The sequence below is a fragment of the Pyrus communis genome, chromosome 5 (genome assembly GCF_963583255.1).
Source record: "Pyrus communis chromosome 5, drPyrComm1.1, whole genome shotgun sequence".
NCBI lineage: Eukaryota > Viridiplantae > Streptophyta > Magnoliopsida > Rosales > Rosaceae > Pyrus > Pyrus communis.
Window position 1 is genome coordinate 2350894 of NC_084807.1, and position 19055 is coordinate 2369948.

General features: G+C 37.7%; 1 pseudogene; it reads left to right on the forward strand.

The window, feature by feature from the left end:
- The first annotated feature begins 845 nt into the window (after positions 1–845).
- On the forward strand, positions 846–9878 carry LOC137733543 (subtilisin-like protease SBT4.3; annotated as a pseudogene).
- Positions 9879–19055: the final 9177 nt, after the last annotated feature.

Consider the following 19055-nt stretch of genomic DNA (forward strand, 5'->3'; position numbering starts at 1 on the left):
TCGATTCCAAATCGAGAATCTGCACGCACGGAAAAGAAATGTTGACTGTTTGGCTGCCGAGAAAATGCCAAAAAACGATAGGATTACAGTTAATTTGACAATCCAATCTAATCCAGTACCTCCTGTATCCGGAAAGTTACGAGCCGGAGAGGAAAGAGCAATGCATACTATAATCCTGAGCTGGATGCACTAGATGCGCTGATTACTAATAGATTATCATAATCTAAATTTCTAATACTTGATTTAGGACAAGGAAATGAGAAAGTATTGGGTTGGATTGGATTTGGGAAAATCTTCTGCAAAAATGTATGATTTCTCTTTCTTCAACCTCCTGAGGGTAAGCAGACAAACTTCAGAGGTAGGAGAAGAGAGAGTTTTAAATTAAGGGCAATTAAGTCCTTTTAAATTTAATTTTGGTTAATTTTATAATAAATAAAAAAATATAGGCTATATTTCATTAGGTGATTCTCCAATTGGTTATATTTGCAAATTATTCATTCTTCAAACACAGTGTTATTTTGAGCTGCACTATAATGCAGTTCCTTCCTTGCAATCGTCATCATCAACATCCTTATACTGCAACAACATATTGGACCATAGTCACTAAGGCCTTTCTTTTTGCTAAGAAAAACATAAGATAGTAATTAAGCATTTTAAAACTGTATATACGATTTAAGGGTAGGGTTTTCAATCTCCCTCCTATGCAGTCCCGATACGGCATAAGGCATCATGAAGCAAAATCTTAAGTTTAGCACCTTTGAATACCATTGTCATTTAGTAATGAAGAACGGCAGGTGAGGACTCGCAACTTATACTTGAAATCCTGTATATGGATGAAACAAGGCATGGATCCGACACTCCTCAACGGCAGGGAAAGCTGTAAGGATACGATTTTGTATGCATTAGCGCAAGGTACCATGAGAGGAGGAGTACCCTCAGCAAGAATTGCTGCATACAAGGAGGAATTCCTTCAATAACTGATCTGATAGATACCACACGGTTAGAAGTCCAATTCTTATTAGTAGTGTAGCAACTAGCAACATATTCAGAATCTTCTTTTTTTTTTTTTTTTTTTCTTTTTTCCTTTTTTAAATATTATTATTAAGGAAATGATGTATATTGTTCTATGCAGTATTTTAGGAATCAATTGGTTAAACTATGGGAACATCCCCACTAGCATTATGGTTTAGTAAAGTTCTTACCATTTGTAAGTGACACGTCTCAAGTTTGACACACATTAACGACGACTTCGATGCTTAATTATTATAGTTGGCCTATTGTATATCAAATTTCGACCTTAGAGAGAGTATAATGTCTTTGTATAATAAAATGATATAATAAGATCATCAAGCCTCGCATCCATATGTTATTATATTTATATATAACTTATTACATGTGGGCTTTTAGTACCCTTATTCATCTGAAGTAAGACTCCATAGAGGTAGCCAAATTAAGCATGTGCCGTATGCCACCAATATACTGGTGTCACACTCGAGGGGTATTCGAACCAGATTTTTCTTCGGCTGGTGGAGCTCCATGTCCTTGACCACCCTTGGATAGCCCTGATTGCGTAATCCCAATTAGTGACTTGTACTTGGTTGGTGCTAGAATTTCATGTCCCGAACTCTCATGGCTTGGCAAGTCTTCCGTTGTCCCGAGTAGTGATTTGTATTTGGTTGGTGTTAGAATTTCATGTCCCAAACCATTATTACTTGGCTCGTCTTTCTTAATCCCAATTAGTGACATGCCTATAATTTCATTTCCAGAACTATCATCTCTTGGCCCCGAGTCCTTATTACCACACGACATTAAGTCCAACGATCGGCCTTCGGTTTCAAGAAAGATAAAGATCAATATTAGGAGAAGAAATGGGACACCAAAAGAGATCTTAGAACTCCAGCCATTTTACAAGAGGTATAGCAATGTACTAATTAGAAGAATGTTGATTGTAAATATATGCTTATACCATGGTAAGAAGAGTCTTTTGATAGTGACTTATGGAAATCTTAAACAATGTATTTAGTTTAAATTACTTGGATCCTCTCTTTTAATAGGAGGGGATTTGGATTTGGATTGGAGATTTGGTAAGATTAATTTGGAGGCTCAAAGCCAAATCGTCATTTTTTGAGTTCAATTTTATTTGGTAGATTTGGATTTAAGTTTCCCCTTAAATGAAATCCAGTAGAAACTAATAAACAAACATTTTAAGGATTTTTTTTTCCCACGAACAGGGTTTTGGATTCCGATTGTTCATTTGTGAATGGCCTTCTCAATCTATCAATCATGTGTTTAGAGAGTGTACTAGTATTGCTAGGACAGTACAACTTGAAAGAGGACGCGGGTGTGATTCCTTGGGAAATTATGGCTTTTTGTTTGGAGACTTTAATGAAAAGAGCTTCAACATAACAAATAAGTTTGTGAGACCCATTCATTAGTTTTCTTTTATAACAATTTGTTATGGTTGATTGTTCTTCTTGATTAAAACCTAACTTGTGGACATAATTAGAAGAGTTTGAAAGACTAAATGTATTCAAACTTCTGCCTCTTAAGCTTTGTAATACAACTTAAATTCTTCAAAACTGAAAATTAAAACTGACAATACATATTTCGAATTATGAAAGTGGCTAGAAATACCAGCTTACAACAACAACAATAAAGCCTTATCTCACTAAATTGAGCCTGCCGTATGAATCCTAGAATGTCACTGCGCTCAATTTTGCACCAAATCTTCCGTTAGATCCAAGTACTTCATGTCGTTTATTAAAGTCTCTTTCCAGGTCTTCCTAGGTATTTTGCCTTGAGCCTCTGTCTCATAGTTACATTCCTAATCGGAGCATCTGTAGGTCTTCGTTTCACTTGTCCAAACCACCTTAACCGATTTTATCCTATATCTTATCTTCGATTGAGGTCACTCGTACTTTACCTTAGATATCCTCGTTCTTAATCTTGTGCATTCTCGTTATTTTTTGCATGTGTTGATGCTTGACTGCCCAACATTCCATGTCATAAACCATTGTTGGCCTTATTGCCGTTTTATAAAAATTTCTCTTGAGCTTTAGAGGCATACGACAGTCGTACAACACACACGATACACTCTTCAACTTCATCCATCTAGCTTGTATTCTATGGTTGAGATCTTCGTCCAACTGTCCGTTCTTTTGTAAGATATGTCCAAGATCACGAAAGCGTTCACTCTTTGATGCTTCTTGATCTCCATTCTTCCCATATCTCATTTGGATCCCCATTCTCATTGAATTTTCACTCCATATACTCTATCTTTGACCTATTTAGGCGAAGACCTTTAGATTACAACAATTCCCAAAAAAGTTAAGCTTTACATTTACTCCCTCAAGCATTTCATCTATCAACACTATATCATCAACGAAAAACATACACCAATAGATATAACCTTGAATATGTCCGGTTAACTCATCCATTGCTAATGCAAAAAGATACGAACTTTAAGTTACGGACTTAAAGGGCGCTCTTTCAATATCTGTAACAACCCGTCCCGGGATTTACGGAAGAAAATGGGTATTTTTGTATTTTCACCAAGTTTGGGGGATACTTTCCTTTTTAAAATTGTTTTTGAGCCTTAATTGGTGAGCCTAAGGGGCCCACCCCCTGTTTTGTTCCCCGGTTTCTTTCCCTTTCCCTTTTCTTTTATTTTTTTCTGAAAAGTCTCTTCTCTCTTCTCTCTTCTCTCTTTCTTCCTCTGTGATTTCTCCATCCCCCCTCTCGGTGCTATTTTCTCCGACAAGAACACACACACACACACACACACACCCATGCCCACACCTATAGTTCTTTTCTAACCCTGTGGTTGTGTTTTGGATGTCAAACCATGAAGAAACCACCTCGGAGACATTTCCCAATTTTTCGGCGCGCACCGCCCCTTTCGAGGAAATTTCCGGCCAAACCACGGCGAGTTGGCCGGCGTGCAAGGTATCAATCTCTTCGTCTCGCTGAGTACTACAACTTTCCTTTTTGTTTCACCCAATTTCATTGAGTATTGAAGAAGTTATACTCATTTGAATCTTACCCAGTTTCCGACGGACACCCGTGGCTTCTAGGCTGTTTTCCGGCCAACTCCGACCACGATGACAGGAACCAAGGGTATATTATATTGAATGACATGTCTTGGTTGAGTTTTGAGCTCCATCGGAGCTTGGGAATTCCCCGGCCGAAATCCGGCCTTCTCCTTTCTTGGAATCCGACGAACACCCAAGGCCTTTGGGCCTTTCCTGCCAAGCCCAAAACCCTGGGCAGCCCAACCCAACCCTTTTATTTTTATTTTTTGTTTTGTTAATTTAATGGCCTTTGGGCCGTTTCCTTTAGGGCCTTTGGCCCGTTAACCCTAAACCCATTAAACCCAAACCCTAAAGCCCAAACCCGGATCCAATACCCAAACCACAAACGGGGTTGGCCCTGACCCGTTGACCCGGACCCGGTCAACGGTCAACGTTGACTTTAACCATTGACTTTTTGGGTTTTCATGCGAGACCCCTCCTAGGCTAATTTCAACGTTCTGAACCCGTTTCCGATGTCTGTTTCCCCAAATTCAATCGTTTGAGTAGAGTTTGACTAAATGTACCATTTATGTGCTTAGGGGCAATTATCTGTGGCGTTTCCTTCTTCGCTAGATGGCGTGGCTTTTCGACGGCAAAGTACTGTGAGTGGACCCCTTCTAAAAATGCATGTTTGATAGTATAAATGCATACATGAAAAGTATGATTTGATGATTATGTTTTATGAAACGTTTTATGAGATAACATGTTTACTGAGGCTAGTTTGAATTATTACTATTTTTCCTATAACCCATGTTCTTATAGAATATCTGATGGATGACGATATGATATTTAGAACATGTTTAGAACACCTCTTTATAGTATAGATGATGGATGACTTTATACTATGAAGTTGATTTTCAATATATGTATGTTCACTGGTTTTGTACTTACCTAGTGGTCCTTTCCGCTACGGGACGTAGGGATAGATCCGGTCCGTCCCGGGCGACGGTTTGGTGTTGGCATAGGGCCTGGAGTGTGTTTTCCTCTGACTGCCTGCTCAGAGACGGGAAGCCGGCATGGGGCCTGAAGTGTATTTTCCTCTGACTGTCTGCTCAGAGACGGGGAGCCGGCATGGGGCCTGGAGAGTTATATCGGACATTCACTAGTGTTTATTGTTTATGCGAATTATGATTTGAGACATTGCACGACATGCTAGGTTTCGGAAAACCTATGTTTATAATTATATATGTGTTTTCATAAAACCTGGGGGTTAGTATGTTGATAACTGTTTTATTTTATATATATATATATATATATATATATATATATATATATATATATCAACTTGGTCCACTCATGCTTGTTTTGCGCCCCCTTCAGGACTTAGAATCGAGGCATACAATCCCTACGTCCAGGCACTTCCGCATCGGCATCTTCGAGTCCTCGTGGTGTAGGACCCACTCCTTTGTTTCATTCAATTTTATATTATTTTCTTCTAATGTTCTAGATTAGAGGTGTGCTCTGAACACGGTCCTTATTTGCATATTCATTATTCTTTTATATTTATAAGCCTTATATACCCCTTGTTTTCAGCATTTACACTCAATAAATGGCTTTCGTCACCCTCGGGTGTCGGCCAGCACGTGCCTATCCTGGTATTCGGGGAATATCGGGGTCGGGGCGTGTCAATATCTTTATTGATAATATCCAAAATTCATCTTGATCATTACTGCCATTTCTGCTACGCATTACGGGGAATCTAAGTGAGTGTCCGTCTAAAAGTGGCTAATTGGTTCTCCTATGCTCGCATTTGAATACTTGGATTAGTAAATCTTACGACATTTGGCAATCACAAAAGAGGAAATTGCGTGATGAAGATGTTTGCAACTTGGCATCGTTAAAATTCACCAGTGGTATAAACATATATGGAAATTGGAATCCCTCCTGTATATTTTGTTGATAAGAGGTAGTAGATGCCTTCCCCTCTCCTTATTCATACCTTTGTACCCCCACAATCCTGTATGGCCTGAAAATAACATACCAAATTCAAGGAAATTTGCAACTTTAGAGATTATTGATGCTATAATTTGGAAGTTTCGTTGTCCACTTGAAAATGTTACTGAGGAATCTAAGTTGTCGATTATCTATGAATTCAAAATCTGTATTAAAAAGAAAGAAAATATGCATATGCTTCATCGCCTGCCTTAATTTGAAGGTAGGCCAGCCAGAGTTGCCAAAATCTAAGCTTTTGAAATCCCTCACTAGGGCCAGAAGTAAGGCCACATTCCAATATGTTTATCTCACTTTTGCCCCTAAAACTGCCTTTTATCTCGTCATCTTACATGGAAAGAAATTTAAAGAATTTAATGAAAAATCCCATGGAAGGAAAGAAAGTGTGGATACGTCCACATCTGTTCTTGTTAATGAACTCCAGACATGAATTATCTGCAACTCCAGAAAAGAAAATCTGGATTTTAATGGAGATAAGATTTTGAGTCATGAATTCACAGTATAAAGTAGTCTTCAAGACTTTAGTTTCTATGCACTCAACGATGGCTAAGCATGAGCTTCCCTTTTTTCTTATGCTCTATCCGCTCTCCTACACACTGCAAGCTTATCGTGTGAAGCCATTGATAGCGACGATAGAAAAGTTTATATTGTATACATCGGGTCACTTCCTAATGATGAGGCATGATGAGTCAATTTCATATTATATATTTTACCCTATTCTTAGTATATTTTGGTTAATATTTTGGAAGAATTTTGATACTTTGAATTGTATTTCCAATATAGGACTTTCGACTTCCTCTGGAGCAAAACATGGTCAAATAGACGAATTTTGGAGTAATTCCAGTTGGAGTACGATCGTGAGTTACTTAGCTTGATCGTATCAAAATATCATATTTTCTACCAAGCGGTTATTTTCTGGTAATAAAATAAAGGAGTGATGCGGGGTGCTGGAATAGTGACGTTTTGGGCTTGACTTGCGTTTTTGCTAGAGTAAAGCCTTGAGCCTTAGCATGAATATGTGATTTTATTAATTTGCTTATGAATGGATGCATGTTTGCTTTGAATTATTAATCACCGCGATTAAACTATTTAATTATCTTAGTCATTCGCAACCATTAGGGTTTTTAGACAAGTAATTTGTTGCAATTTCTGTTGAAACATCACCTTGAAATTGAGGAGGGCTTCCTGTGATTGGTAATTGTAAGTTCACTTAAGGTGAACATCATGCTCTTAAGGGTTGCATGGTTTTTCAAAGGGTTTTCACAAAGCTTAATGAGTCTTGCATGTTTATATTTGATTTGAACATCACAAACGGGTTGTATGTTAGGTATACGTTTTCACTTGAACATCACGAGGAAAATATGCATTAGGAAAACCTCACCTTCAAAGCATGTATGTAGAAATTCATATCTAAATGATAAAATTGCATAGGATTGTTAAGGGGACGACAGAACCTAGGTTGTACAAATTGACTTTCTTTAAATTGTTCTCTAGTTAATTCTTTTTGATTGTTTTATTTTAAAATTCGTTTTTATTATATTAAATTATAAAATCAACATTTTCCAAACTTTGTTTTCAATAATTAATTAAGAGTTGGTTTTAAACACAAATTATTTATTCAAGAAAACGACCTTGTTTGAGCCGCTATACTACAACAACCTTGTACTCTTGCAAGTATTTTTTAAGTGTTTTTTAAGTGTTTTTATCCTTACTTTTGCAAGTGTTAAAAATACCTATCAAGGCATACTCGCCACCATCTCACCACCTCGGTATGCTAGAGAGAGTTGTTGGCAGCAATTCGGCTGCAAATGTCTTGGTTCAGAGTTACAAAAGGAGTTTCAATGGATTTGCAGCCAAGCTCACTGACCCTGAAAGTGAAAGACTTGCTAACATGAAGGAAGTAGTCTGTCTTTCCAAGCAAAACTTTCCAACTTCAAACAACAAGATCTTGGGACTTCATGGGTGTCAGTGAGAATATCACTCGAAATGCCACAGCTGAGAGTGATGTTATTGTTGGTCTTATTGACACTGGAATTTGGCCTTAATCCAACAGTTTTAAAGACGAGGGTTTTGGGCCTGCTCCCCGGAAGTGGAAAGGTGTTTGGAAAGGTGGCCAAAACTTCACCTGCAACAACAAGATCATTGGAGCTCGGTTTTACAATCCAACGGAGTCTGCAAGGGATATTATTGGTCATGGAACCCACACTGCCTCAACAGCAGCAGGGAACACGGTAAAGGATGTGGTTATGGACTAGCACAAGGTACTGCAAGAGGAGGAGTTCCCTCATCTAGAATTGCTGCATATAGTGTATGCAATGTTGAAGGGTGCAGTGCTGATGGTTTATTGGGTGCTTTTGATGATGCTATTGCCGATGGAGTTGACATCATTTCAATTTCAATTTCAATTGGTCCCAGTTCTGCAGCTCCTTTTCATTACGATCCTATAGCAATTGGTGCGTTTCATGCAATGGAGAAAGGGATACTAACCTCAAACGCTGCAGGCAACAATGGTCCTGAAGAGGGTACTGTATCGAGTGTGGCACCATGGATTCTTACAGTTGCAGCAAGTAGCATAGATCGTCGGATCATTGACATGGTTGTTCTTGGAAACAGAAGGACACTCATCGGGAGTTCAGTGAACTCTTTCACATTAAATGGAACAAGTTTTCCGCTGATATACGGGAAAGATGCTTCACGTATTTGCCCTGAATTATCTGCTGGGAATTGCGAACCAGATTGCCTAGACGGTAATTTAGTTAAAGGAAAGATTGTGTTATGTGATCGGTACGTTGGAAATGTTGAGGCTCATAAAGCTGGCGCACTAGGCTCAGTTTTAAACACTTCCAATGCAGATGCTTCTTTCATTGTACCGCTGCCTGCAACGGGTTTAAGCAACCAAGAATACGGTGTCATCAAGTCCTACCTGAAATCCATGAAAGATCCTCAAGCTGACATATTACCAAGTGAAGTCATAAAAGATGATACTGCACCTGTTGTCTCCTTCTCTTCACGTGGACCTAATCCAATCTTGCCCGAAATTATTAAGCCAGATATAAGTGCCCCAGGGGTAGATATTTTGGCTGCATATTCGCCAGATGCTCCCATCACACAAGGCTGCGGAGACAAGAGACGAGTAAAATACAACATAGCTTCCGGAACATCCATGGCTTGCCCCCACTCTTCTGGTGTAGCTGCATTTATTAAAACAATCCATCCGGATTGGTCTCCAGCAGCCATCAAATCATCTCTTATGACTACTGCTAAGCCCATGAATGGTACCAACACTTCCCCCGGTGAATTTGCTTATGGATCAGGGCATATTGATCCTGTAAAAGCTGTAGATCCGGGGCTTCTAGAGAAGATTATATAAAGTTGCTCTGCTCGTTCTTGGATGATTCCAAAGTTAGAATTATAGCAGGAGACAATACCACTTGCCCAACAAGTCCTGAAAAAGGATCACAATTACCCTTCAATGGCAGCAAAAGTTACACCAATGAAATCATTTATGGTTACTTTTCGTTGAACAGAGAAAAATGTTTGCCCTGCAACCTCAACTTACAAGGCTAAAGTCCTGCCAGGCCCTAAGGTTGACATCAAAGTGGTTCCTGAAGTTCTTTCGTTCAAGTCCTTGAATGAGGAGAAGAATTTCAATTTGACCATTGTTAGAACAGGTTTGCCAGATGGATCTCATGTCTCTGCAGAGCTGATCTGGTCTGAGGAAACTCATAGCATTAGAAGTCCAATTCTCATAAGCAGCTCAGTAATGTAACCATAATTTCATCAGTGGAAACTCCATTGTTGCAAGGCAACAAATTTTCTTGTTATATCTGATCCTTTGTTAAACTAGTTAAGTTTTTAATAAATGCAGACAACCTTGGAACTGTAATGTTACTAGAAAATCTGTTTTTGGTCACCCGTAAGAATTTTTTATTTTTATTTCTTTAGCAACAGTAACTAGAAATTATGCCTTCTGTATGTTTGCAATCTTTCTTTTCTATGGAAGTGTGTGAATTTGATGCAGTCAGCAGGAGTTCAAGTTTACGACAACTACTCATAAACTACAACAGTTTACTGAATTATTTGCCGATTCTGCGACAATGGCACATAAGATTCATTTTCTGAGCAACAAAACTTTGGTGGTAGCTTTTCAGGACTGATGCATAAGTTTTGGAACTGTTTACAGCTTTTGTAGGGGCTTCCCTCTCTCGTTTCCACTAGGTGTCTTCCTCCTTTTTCTGTTATTCTTCTTCCCCTCAAGATCTAGTTTAAATAATTCAAGTCTCAAGATCCCTACGATATTAGTAGGCATGCGCCATTGCTATACCGAAAGCAATATGTTTTCATTATTCTAAATCAACGACGAACAGTTTTCTAACGAAGATGAAAGAAATGTATGATAGACTTATGCTATCAGAGCAACCAAATACTTAGCCAATTAAACAGTTATCGAGAAAAAAGAGGAAGAAAAATGTAAAGTAAACTACTACTTTCTTATTGCACCTGTATGCAATTTTCAGCTTCGTAATGTAATTACAACAATCGCAGTCTACATTTTGCAGCTGTTACTAACATCCAGCTTTTTAATTATTTCATCATGCACCTGTAAACCAGATGTCCGATCAGCAAAATAAAATTTCTCACATACCTGTAGTTTTCTTGCACTTCTCTCAGCTTTAGACTCAGTAGATGATCATATTAGTCTTTTTCTTTGCACATCCAATCTCGCCTGTTATTACACCATTGCCCGAGAGTTCCACGCAGAACAAAACGGATTCCTACAGCTCCTTAAACTATGCATTTGGAGATTTTCACAATCATACTAGGAATGAATAGGATATGATTAGAACTTCTGAAGAGTGAGTCTTTCAAATAATATATTCAGCTTTATCCAATTCAATTTAAAATGTACAATCCTCGAATCTGAAAGATGCTGACTGTATTTCTTTCATCAGCATGAACACTTCTCTTCCCCATAAATTGTACTACTTCTGTAATTAAGGTGAAAGAGAAATAGAATTGCCAGAAACACTACTACATCGTCAGGTTAAAATCTTTAAGACACAGTTAGGTTGATTTAGGAAAAGTTTAGGACAAAGTTAAATCTTCGTTCTTCAAAAATCAGAAAGGTGACAATATAGTAATGGTCTAAGGGCTGGTTTGATATTGTTGTGCTTTGAAAAAAAGCTGCTTCTGCTGTGCTGTGAGAATAAGCGGCTGTGAAATAAAGCAGCAGAGTGTTTGGTAAACTTTTTTGTAAAAGTGCTTTTGAAAAGAAAAAAAGCAGTATTAGAGTGTTTGGTAAACTTTTATGTAAAACAGATGTGAAAAAAAGCCGGTTTTTCAAAGCTGGGTTTTGCAGCTTCTTGTTTTTGGCTTTTTTTCACCCAAAACTGTGAAAAAAAGCTGAAGCTGAGTGTTTACCAAACACAAAAATAGCTCCCAGCTTTTTTTGATAGCAGCTTTTTTCAGAATCACCTCAGTACCAAACCAGGTCTAAGAGTTGCCCAGGATCAGCGTTTACACACTACGCCCCATACGAAATTAGTAGTAATGTAGTTCTAATATTTTCTAGAAAAAGAAAGAAGCCCTGATCGGAAATGTGAATCTTCAGTTGCACACGGGAAATAATTTCTTTGAGTGATGAATAGCAAGCCCTGTAATATAGTGCTTCAAAGGGCCGAGTATGCAGAACCTACAGTTAAAAGAGTAAACAACACACGAGTTGTGTTAGAGTTTGGTGGCTGAGATTAGAGCCACATTTGTGTCCCACATCGGCTCGAGAGAGAGAGAGAGAGTCATCTAGTGCTTTATAAGCAATGGTGGCCATACCCATTTCTCTTGGGTGGCTAAAGTTGGTGTGCTTTCGCACAACAATTGGTATCAGAGCCCAGACAACACTTGGGATTGGTAACTATCATTGAAGTTGAAGAGTTCATTTGGAATTTGGTTGCATGTGGTCAAGGTGGAGCTCTATTTACACTTGTATCGTGAGACGTCAATTTGGTGATGGCTCGAATCTCTCTAAGTTGGAGATTGTTGGCGGTTTGGTGGCTGAGATTATACCCACATCTGTGTCCCACATCGGAGAGAGAGAGAGAGAGAGAGAGAGAGAGAGAGAGAGAGAGAGATCTAATGTTTTATAAGCAATGGTACCACACATATTCTTGAGGCCTTATGGTAAAACCCTGTACCCAAACCTCCTAGTTGACTAAAGTGGAGGGAATATCATCAACACTGACTCTTGTGTGGGCCCGTTGGTCTCCTAGGTGACTAAAGTGGAGGAAATATCGTCAATACTAACTCATGTGTGGGCCCACATGGGCCCGTTGGTGTGCTCTCGCACAACAAGTTGAGCTGATAATAATATGGCAAGAGAAAGTGCAACTGACTTGGAGATGGATTGTTTGCCCTCCCTCCATGCCTTCCTGTTTTGTGCGGTCACGGTTAAGTTACGTCAACATTTGCTTTTTGTCTTATTATTTTTCTAAAAAAAAATAATATAAAATATTGATGTGGCTTAACCGTGATCACACAAAATAGGAAGGCATGGAAAGGGCATGTGGAGGGGAGGGCAGACAATCCATCTCCACTAACTTTTGCTGTAAAATAAAGGACAGGGTACAAGAGAAACTGTAGTTCAGTTAACCTTTGCTGCAAGTTGTTAACTTGCTGTAATAATGCAAAACGTAGATTCTTTATTGAACTTGAATCCCAGTTTGAACATGAAAAAGAATCAATAACAACGTATATGTGCTTTGCTCTTTGCCTATGAGCAAGCTTTAAATCTCGAGTCTTTTCTTACGCCCCGAAATCGAAATCATCTTCTCAAATATATCTTCTTGCCGTGAATTAGTTCGCCGGCTCCTCAAAACCGCTATGCTAACTCCTTCGTGATCGTTTTCTTTGACCACACTCCGGTCTGCATTTAGCATGCACTAACTCTGACATATCCTTGCCTTCTGTTGACATATATAATATTTGCTCTCCACAGGAGTATGGCTGCAGTAATAATTAATAATATTTGTGCCACCAAAAATAATACATAAAATCTTGAAGTTAACACGTGAATTTTTAACCATAAGTGATGAGAATGTCCTCATTCCACCCGCAAATCAATCCTCGAGAACACAAGCTGACTACAATCTCTCCAAGGTCTTCTACTCATGCCAAGTTGAGAAAAGTTAAAGTTATTAAAGATGGGATGAATAACCAAATCCTATCTTTAAAGCTTTTCTTGTTGAAAATAAACTCCATCAAGTAAGGAATCATAATCAAGGATACTACGAGATAATTCCAAGATATTATTTAATTCACAATATTTTCGGGATAATTCTTTTCTCCATCCAATGGAATCCAACGGATGACACACCTTGGCCAACTGGACATAGACACATGGCATTGCAATCCCTACACATGTGGCCGACTATCTTCCTATAAATACTCATTCTACACCAAATTTTGGTAAGTTTTTGTTAGGCAATTAAGCCCTAAAAATTCTCTCTTTTCAGATAAACTAACGTAGACATCAGAGATCCATTGGCAACCCCCTACCACCACCACTCTATGGGCTTGTCTTTGGTATTTGACCAAAGGTATTTAATTGTTTAGTAGGTACAATTTCGTCAAAACTGAAGAAGGCGGATTTTTGCTATCACAAATTGACATTTTCATTGAGAGCTTGATTCGATTATGGAAGAAGCTCTTGCAATTTCTTTCGAAATTTCTCCCTCTTTGAATCTATAGCACTCCCAAATTCTGAATTTTTAATTTCGTGATTTGTTTGCCCTAGAAAAAGAAAAACACGGCTGGAAATTCTTAAATCACGACAAACAGCACTCCCTATGCGCCTAGACATGGACTGAAGAATGTAGATAATGGCCTAGCCCCACCCCGCCGCTCCTCACGGCTGAGCACGTAAGCACGAGGATTCCCTACCACTATAGTAGCATCCCAGTCCACGCAGCCAGCACCGTTTGCCCAAGCTTTAGCAGGTGCAGTAGCCCAGAACCATGCTGAGGCTCAGATTGCAGCACGAGCCCATGCGCAGGCACTGCCAACACAAGCAGCTTAGTAAGCCCATGCCCAACTCACCTCACCAGCACCAGCTCAGCACGCGCAGGCCTAAGGCGCGCACACGGACTGATCCACTCTAACGCCCGCTTGCTCAATCCGGACCAACTCTAGTAGACTGCTCTCCAGACCTATTCAACCGAACCGGACATAGATTTGAAAATGTTAGAGTAGAAGTAGAAATATAGAGAACAAGTTGAAGGATGACTTTGAGGTTCGATTTGAATTGTTTCTTTAAAGTGTTATTTGCCCCACTTAAATGAGTTTGCTAAAGGGTTCTTGGGAAATCACTTTCAAGATACAACAAAGTATGAAATATTCGATTAGTAAAACCGAATTGTATTCCTTTAGAAATAACTAGAAAGAAATTGTATGAATATGATGGAAAGAGGAGAGAAGAGAGAGCAAATAAAATGTGTAGACCACAAATTTATGAATAATGTGTGTGAAACATTATGCCACAATAGGTATTTATAAACATTAAAGCACCCGTTCATCGAGTCATTTCATTTTAGTTGAAGATACATAACAATTCTTAATAGTGTTGACCCAAAAGACACGTCTTCTATTTAGAATTTTCAGAAAATAAATATTGACTAATTACATCTTTTAACTCTACTCATACAAGATGAGTAAACATCATATTTTTAACAAAAAGTTGCAATTCAACCAAAAGGTACAAGGTTGAATTAAATCCAACATTTCGGTACTATCATTTTTTGCACACACATGCTGCACAATGCAGCACAAGTAATATATATAGCCTCTAAATTCAATTAATATGATTTGCATGTGCATCAAATGAATGTGAAAACATCATTGGTTTTAATGTCGACCAACTTGGCTTTAAATGTCTGAATAGACTCGTCTGTATTGTATTTTCTTATAAACACCCACTTACAACCTATTGCTTTTGATCCTTGGGGCAAGTCTACTAAAACTCATGTTTGATTAGATATGAATGAGTCAAATTCATCATCTATAGCCTCTTTCCAAAAGATTGCATCTCTTGAAGTCATTGCTTCACTTAGACTTTTAGGATCATCCTCAACATTCAACAATATGGGTATTTTTTAAAGAACTTTTTTTCTATTTTCTTTGACTAAAAATACAATAGATTGAGACGAAATGAAATCAGAGCCTGGAATCTTTTCTTTTCTTTTCTTATTCTTTGGCTCTTCCTTGGTTCATTAACAGTTTCAGACTGTTTTCTTTTCTCACCTTGAGAATAACTAGTAGCCGGATTAGAGAAAGGTGTTCGATCATTCTCTTTTCCAGACATTGAGTAGTCGTTATAAAATTTATTTTCTATAAATTCGACATCTCTAGACTCAACTATTGTATTTGAGTCTAAATTAAGCAACCTATATGCCTTTGAATTTTCTACATATCCTACAAATATGCTTTTAATTCCTCTTGGACCCAACTTGGATCTCTTACGGTCATGTGCCTTGTAAAAGGCTACACAACCCCGTACTCTCAAATATGACTAATTTGGTTTTCTTCCTTTCCAATTTTCATATGGTGACACATGTGTCTTCGTAGATGTAATTCTATTGCATATATGACATGCGGTAAACAATGCTTCTCCCCATAAATGTTTAGGAGTATTAGCATTAATCATCATGGAATTAGTCATTTCAGTGAATGTCCTATTTTTTCTTTTTGCCAAACCATTTTGTTGTGGTGTATAGGGTGCAATTCTTTGATGTACAACATCATGCTCTTCACAAAAGATATCAAATACATGTGAAAAATATTCACCACGTCTACCACTACGAAGGCATTTAATTTTCCTTCCCTTTTGGTTTTCAACTTCAGTTTTACAACGCTTAAAACACTCAAAAGCTTCATCTTTATGAGATAATAAATAAGCATAAGTGAACTTAGAACAATTATCTATTAATGTGATAAAATATCTTTTTCCTTCTCTTGTTAAAACACCATTAAATTCACATATGTCAGAATGTATTAAATCTAATAAATTTGTATTTCTTTCGGCGGTTGGAAAAGGTTTCTTATTCATTTTCGCTTGAATACATGTTTCACATTTATCATTGTAATCATCATTGCAAGCAATTAAACCAAATGTGTGCATGTATTTTAAAGATCTAAAATTTAAATGTGCTAAATGTAAATGTCATAAATGAGAGGAAGATTTAATAATATAAGCAGAAGAATTCACTTTATTATTAATACTTAGTTTGAACATCCCATCACAAGAATATCCCTTCCCAACAAACATAGTGAACTCATAATATTTGAACATTAAAAATTTATTGGTACCTCTTTTCTCCGTTGTGTACTCGTGTTTAAGTGCTTCCCAAATTTCCTTTGGAGTTGAATGTGTATGTAAAGGTAGTGTTCTAAAACGCGGCCTAGGCGCTAGACGGCGGTGCTCCACCACAATTATCCCGAAATCATTTACTAAATTGGCAAAGCTATTAGGCGGCGTAAGTTGAACGCCTAGGCAGGCTAAACGATCACTGGGCGGGCTAGACGGAAGCTGGAAGATCTGGGCGGCATGGGAAAATACGATAGCCTACCCAAAAGTAGGTGGACACTAGGAAATCTGGGCGATGTGCGTCTCACCGTCTCCTCTAGGTGTGACAATGGTCTACGAGAGAGAGAGAGAGAGAGAGAGAGAGAGAGAGAGAGAGAATCTGCAATTGCAGATATGGTGATAAGCAAACGGTGGCAATGGTTTTTGATGAGTAGCTTAGGGTTTTTTCTTTTGAAAGTGACACGGTGATTGGAACCGGGGGGCCTAAAAACTAGTGTCTTTGGTTTTTTTTATTCTAATAGGATAATAAATGGATTGGATGACTTTGGGTTTTTTGTTAGGGTCCATTAAGCCCATCTATAAATGGACGACATTTATACTCAAATGTAAAACAAGGAATACATGGCCCAACTTGCATTTTATTTACAGCCTTACAAAATGATACAAAACTAACAAAAAGAGTCTAAATTTTTACATATTTTCATACATATATAATTTTCCTTTTAAGAAGTAACATATTATTCAATGTTTATTTACATATTATATAGTAAATTTACTTAAATCCACCTAGGCCTCGCCTAGCCGCCTAGGCACTAGGCCCCAGTCCGCCACCCGACTAGCGTCTAGTGTTTTTTAGAACCTTGTGTACAGGTCATATAAACGATCAGATAATGTGCCCAAGATGTGTCCTCTACATACCAATTCATCTTCTTCACGCTTCTTTCGATCCTCAACTATTTTATTCATGTCTTTGTCACTTGGTTCACAAATAGGCTCTAATTTCGAGTCCAACACATATATGACATTTAAAATAGTAAGCATGAAACGCATCTTGTCCTTCCATCGGATGAAATTTGATCCACCACATTTGTCTAGCTTTTAGACATCTTGATTGATAATCTTTAAAGACATGTTATCATATTTGTTCTCCATGACAAAAATAACACTTTAAGATTGTTAGAGTAGAAGTAGAAATATAGAGAATAAACTGAAGGTTGACTTTGAGATACGACTTGAATCGTTTCCTTAAAGTGTTATTTGCCCCCACTCAAATGAATTTACTAAAGGGTTCTTGGCAAATCACTTATAGGATACAACAAAGTATATAACATTCGATTAGCAAAACCGAATTGTATTCCCTTAGAAATAACTAGAAAGAAATTGTATGAATGTGATGGAGAGAGAAGAGAGAGCAAAGAAATTGTGTAGACAACAAATTTCTGAATAATGTGTTGAAACATTATGCCACAATAGGTATTTATAGACATTAAAGCACCCGTTCATCGAGTCCTTTTATTTTAGTTGAATATATACAACCCTTCTTAATAGCGTTGACTCAAAAGACATGTCTTCTATTTAGAATTTTCAAAAAATAAATATTGACTAATTACATCTTATAACTCTACTCATACAAGATAAGTAAGCATCATGTCTTTTAACCAAAAGTTGCAATTCAACCAAAAGGTACAAGGTTGAATTAAATCCAACCTTTCGGTACTATCATTTTTTGCACACACATGTTGCACAATCATTTTTTGCACACACATGTTGCACAATGCAGCACCAAGTAATATATATATATATATATATATTATTGAAACTAATAGCTGCAATGCTTCACTCAAAGAGAAGCATCTGTTGGACAAATACCCAACTTTCCAGCCTACGCGAATATATAAATATATTCTTGAAATATTTAACAGAAAATATGTATAATACTACATATATGAGAAAAATAATACACGACAGAATGCCAAGTATTCGAAATAGGGTAGTGCTATTCAATACAACCTTATTTACCTCCCACACACCATTGTTATAAATTGTGTTCATTGATCTTCGATTCGACAACAAAAAATTGAGAATGGTGTGTAAAAAGTAAAAATAGGTATGTGAATAGCATTACTGTTCGAAATAATGCATGCTTTTATAATTTTTTTCATTTTAAAAAGCAACTGAAAACCCAAATGTACAAAACCGAAGTGTGTGAAAGTGGGAGAATTTGTTGAGTGCTTACTATTTCTAGCTAAAGCTAGTGTGAAAGTGGGAGAATTTGTTGAGTGCTTACTATTTCTAGCTAAAGCTACCCAAGAGCCTAGATACCGAGCACACTAGTGATAAATGGTGTATGAAAAATCTGTTATTATCACACACACACACACACACACACACACACACACACACACATATATATTGCAGTCAGTTCAAAGAGCACTTTAACATTCTACCTAGGCTATTATACTAGCACCTGTCCAGTTTATCATGACCATGTTTGATAAAAAATCCAACATTCAAGATAAATGCAGCGTCACCTACGTACGTCTTTGTCACTTGAGTACTTGCCTTCCTTTTCCAATGAATCGTCAACACGCGACCTTCATTTTCTGTATATGACCAGAAGAAGAAGAAGAAGAAGAAGCCGCCCTGTTACATCGAATTCGATCGTTTTGGATGCTGAATTC